Raw genomic sequence first — 5,366 nt, 5'->3', positions numbered from 1 at the left:
TTTCCCCAAAGGGTTGAGAAACTGTTTTAAGTTCTTTGGTAGATTGCCCAATGTTACTATTTTAAAATAACTGATAAATTTTAAAATGTTTTATACAATTTAATGCCAGTGGTCCAGGACCAAATGCAGAGGTGTTGATTCAAATTGTTTCACATCTAAAAATATCCAAATCTACAGATAAACATACAGAGAGAGAGATAGATACATGAGGAACATAGAATTCTGATAGTGTCATCTTGAATTAACCAGAATACCCGAATACCAGGACTTGACTAGCCTGTACTGGACAGAAGTTTCATAGGTTCCAGAAAGAGTGGACCACCTCATGGGTCCCCTGCACCTACAAAGATTCCAGAAGGAGCAGAGACACCATGGGCCTTTCCACAGCTTCCAGATGGAGAACGGGCTCCAGCAGCCCTCTTATCACACAGAATACAGTCCCAGTGACCACTTCTCCTTGTCCCAAAAGGAGTAGAACCTTTAGGGTCCTCTTCCCTTGGAATTGGAGCTTCCTCCAGATTCCATCAACCAGATTGGAAACTCTCCCAGTTTCCCATACCTCGAGAGCAAACCAAAACCAGAAACCAGAACAGAAGCCGGCAGACAAAAACAAAAACAAAAAAACCCTCAAAAACCAAAAAAACAAAAAGAAAACAAAAAACAAACAAACAAAAAAACAGAGACAAACTCAGAAAACAGCCATGGTACCTGTTTTTTAAACATTTAAATATTTTTTAAAACCTGTTTTTAAAACAAAGTATCCTCTTTGGGAGTGAAATCATAAATCACATTTATAATTTTAATACTCAAAACCAGACTTTAAAATTTAACAATTTTACAATCCAATTTTATTATTATTATTTAGTAATTTTAATTTCTTTAATTCCCTTGATAACTGTACTTGTTCCCTTTCTATTTGGGCTTTGTCTTGGAGAATAGTAATATCTTCCTGCAGTGGTCTTGTGTCTCCTGCACATGTGGCAGGGAATGACTCAGCAGCAGACTGCTCAGGAGGCCAGTCTGAATGATGAGACTTGGCAATTTCTTCCTCTGACTCCATTTCATCATCACTATCTAGCTCCTAAATTATTTTCTGCTCTCAAATTACAAAAATCTGTTTGAGCTCCTTTATGAACATTTGGAATAACCTTAGAAGTACTTTTTATTTTTTCTACCTGTTTGGCTGGTCTAATTTCCCCAAGTAGCTCTTTAGCTTGTGAGGTTCCTTTTCCCAAGTTTCCAGATTGATGGTACCTTCAATTTGGAACCAGATACAAACTTGTTTTACAAACTAATTGGGATAAGGGTGTTTCTCCCAACTTCTCTCTTTTCTTAGCATTGACTTTAAAGTCCTCATTAACATCTCCCTGTTCTTTCTCTGCCCCATTTAGCTGCTTGCCTACCTTGACTTCCTTCATACTATGGGCAGTCTTCAGGAAGCACTTTTTTTTTTTTCCTTAGGCATCCTGAGCTCCAAAAACCAGCATTTCTCATGTTATCCCTTGTTTTCAAGGTCTCTTATTAGGAAACCAACTGACCAGACCTGCTAGTTGAACAGGGTCCACCTGGAAGAGGGAGCGTAAATGGGGGGGACAGAGCCATGAAGAATGAAGACAAGACAGACTCCTTATTAAGTGCAACAACACTTATAAAGCAAAGCATACAATAAAATTGTTTTCACAATAGCAACATGTCTGTGCCACCAGCCAGGACATCCTGGAATTTATTCAAGGTTATGCCAAGTTTGCTCTCTGGTTCCCAAGGTTGTAGGGAGATTGCTATCTACTCAGGCTCAGAACACCCCACATGCAGAGACTGCCAAGGACAGACTCTGAGACATGGAACTTGGAATAGACCTGCATCTGTCAAGGCCAGGAGGCAGAATTCCAATCACTAGACTCCTTCAGAAACCAGACAATTCCTGGAACTCTATTGGCTGAAACAGAAAATCTGTAAGTGTAAAAGGAGAACTGAGGGGCAATAAACTATTTGACAGCTGGTTCTGTTCCACACTAGTGTTGCCAAATCTCTATGAGCAGGTTGCCTTGGCTGACAAGGCTGGATGGGCAGCTATGTCCTATTCAGTGTTCAGTGAGGAACTGTTCCTGGTGTTTACATTTAAAAATTGGCCTTCAGGACAGTGAAATGGCTCAGTACATATGCCTAGGTCACAAGAGCAGCTGTGTTTCCTGCTGTTGTTCTCCAGAATATCCTTCTAAATGTAATGTTATTGCTAGAATTGCTTGTTCAGAGGTGACACGTGAGCTCTTTTGGTCTCTGGTAGGTGTGTAACCAATACTTCATGGCTATGATTCTCTGCTACATAATGAGTTCCTAGAAAGCATGCTTTACAAAGTAAAACTCTGCCCTCCTTTAGCAGAATCTTTTCTCCATGTTAAAGTCATTGTGAAAGTTGTCAATATATATATATATATATATATATATATATGTATGTATTTTATTATGTGAGAATTTTCTGTAATATACATTATAGTCCTTTTCCATTGCACCCAGGTTCAAATACCTACCCATGTGTCACACTAATTTTTTTTTTAGTTAAAAGATAAAATACATCATTTGAAGTATGTGTTGTTCATATACTCATGGGATCATGATCACAGTCTCAGTTCCAAGTCCCTTAAAAAAAACTGGGTTCATCATTGCCACACTGTGACATGACCCCCCCCAAAAGAACCCATCAGTCCTGAAGAGCTCTATAATTCATCCCATTGATCACAGTTTTTCTTTTATATTTATTCATTATGATTTGTTCACTTTGTATCCACTCTGCTGACCCCTTGCTCTTCTCCTTCCACTCCTACCAAGCCTCCTTCTTCGGTCCGTATGCCCTTTCTCTAGTTCCCTCATAAGGAGGGATTATTCCACCTTCTTTCTGACCCTAGCTTATCTGGTCTCATCAAGGATGGCTTCATTATCTTCTTTTGTGTCCTGATTCTCAGGGCATTGTTCTCCTTGTTTTCTCAATTCCCTCTACGTATGACAGCCTTCATGCCTCTGCTCCTGCAGGTTTCCCAGAGCTCTGAGGTAAGGGAGGATTTCATAGTGAAATACCATATAGGGCTGGGTGTTGTAAGGTCTCTCTCTCTCTCTCTCTCTCTCTCTCTCTCTCTCTCTCTCTCTCTCTCTTTGCATAATATCAGACTGTGTGCATCTGTATGCATTCCCATTTATGCAGAAGAAAGCATCTCTATGGATCCAAGAACTTGGCACTGATCTATCAGTTGAGGGCAGAGGGCAAAATATTTTAATAACAATAGCATAGGTTACTTAAATATTTTTGTAGGATGCCCTGGCACCAACTCAATTAAATGCCACCCAATCCCCCTAGTGGAAGACATGTTTGCTGAAAATAGATGGACTATTGGAACTTTACCTGCCACTATTAGGAGACCTCATAATAAGTGAATACATACCATGTTTGTCTTTCTGCATTTTAGTTACTTCACCCAGGTTGATTTTTCCTGATTCCATTGATTTGCCAGAAAATATAAAGATGTAATTTTCTTACCTGAAGAGTACTCTATTATGAAAATATTCCACATTTTCATCAAAGGAGATTGTCAGTCTTGTTCTTTATTACTTGAAATTTGCTGGGATTTTAATCATTGTATAGAAAGACAAACTATCAGGATAACTACATTCTTTAATTCTAGAAGGCTATCTTCTTCCACTTCCTGGTAATTTGAATTGCAATGTCCATGTGAAGCTTATCTATTTACATGTTGAGTCTCTGTTGAGGAAATGTCTGGGAAGTGTAAGGAGGTGGCCTTGTTAAATAATATAATTTCTATTGGAGTAATAACATAGGACAGTATGCTTTGAGGTTGTTATGGCAATGAATGTGACCAGCAGAATGGAGTCTGTGTCTCTTGGTAAGTGTAAATGCCAGGACTGATTGTTCATAGGTGCCACCAGAGCTCATGGGGTCTGAGGTAGCTAGATAACCACTAGTTAATGACTAGGATTCTCTGCTACATAATGAGTTCCTAGAAAGCATGCCTTACAAAGTCAAATTCTGCCCTCCTTTACTGGAATCTTTTTTCTATGTTAAAAGTCATTGTAAAAGTCCTCAACATATTATTTTTGTTGCTTATGTGGGAATTTCTTATAATATAAATTATCCGTTGCGCCCAGGTTCAAATTCCTATGTGTCACACACACACACACACACAAAAAAAAAAAAAAAAAAAAAAAAAAAAAAAAATTTTTAAATACATCAGTTTCAGTATCTGTTATTCATATACACATTGGAACATGAGCAGATTCTCATTGCTAAGTCCCTTAAAGAAAACTAAGTTCATCATTTCTGCACCCTGGCACCACCCCCAAGAAGAAGCTATCAGTTCTGAAGAGATCGATACTTAATCACAGTTTTTATGCATTTATCCATTACGATTTGTTCACTTTGTATACTCTCTGTTGCCCCCTCACATTCACTTCCCAGATGCACCCACCCTCCTTCTTCTAACCTTATGCCCATTCTCTAGTTCCCTAATATGGGAGGTCCCCCCCCTTCTATTTGACCCTAGCTTCTCAGGTCTCACCAAGGTTGGCTTTATCATATTCCTCTGCAGTCTGATTCTCAGGGCATTGTTCTCCTTGCATTCTCAATTCCCTCTATGTATGACACTCTTTCTTCCTCCTGTCCTGCAGGTTTCTTAGAGTTCTGAAGAGAGGGGCAATTTCAAAGGAAAATCCTATTTAGAGCTGGGTGTTTTAAGGTCTCTCTTGCTGCATAATATTGAACTATGGTCTCTGTATACAATCCCATTTGATGCAGAATAAAGCCTCACTGCGGATCCAAGTACATGGCACTAATCTATCTTTGGGGGAAGAAAGCCACATATTTTAATAACAACAGCCTGGGTTGCTTTAAAATTTCCATACAATGCCCTTGCCTAACAACCCAATTAACTGCCACCCAATCCCCCTGGTGGAAGACTGGTTTGGTCACAATAGATGTCCTAGTAGAACTTTATTCTCCACTGTTAGGAGACCTCCTAATAAGTGGATACATACTGTGTTTGTCTTTCTGCATTATAGTTATTTCTTCCAGAATGATTTTTTCTGGTTCCATCCATTTGCCTGAAAATATCATGATGTCATTTACTTAGCTGAATAATACTCCGTTGTGGAAATATTCCACATTTTTCCCAAAGGAGAATGTCAGTTCCGTTCTTTAGATCTTTGAAGTTGCTGAGATGTTAATCATTGTATTGAATGACAAACTATCAGGATAACTATGTTCTTTTAGCCTAGAAGTTTCTCCATCTTCTTCTACTTCCTGGTGATTTGAATTGCAATGTCAATTCAAATGTGTGTTTTGAGGTTGATATGCCAATGAA

The sequence above is a fragment of the Meriones unguiculatus genome, assembly GCF_030254825.1.
Source record: "Meriones unguiculatus strain TT.TT164.6M chromosome Y unlocalized genomic scaffold, Bangor_MerUng_6.1 ChrY_unordered_Scaffold_25, whole genome shotgun sequence".
NCBI classification, from domain to species: Eukaryota; Metazoa; Chordata; class Mammalia; order Rodentia; family Muridae; genus Meriones; species Meriones unguiculatus.
The sequence above is the reverse complement of the archived record's forward strand: the minus strand, read 5'-3'. Positions refer to the sequence as shown.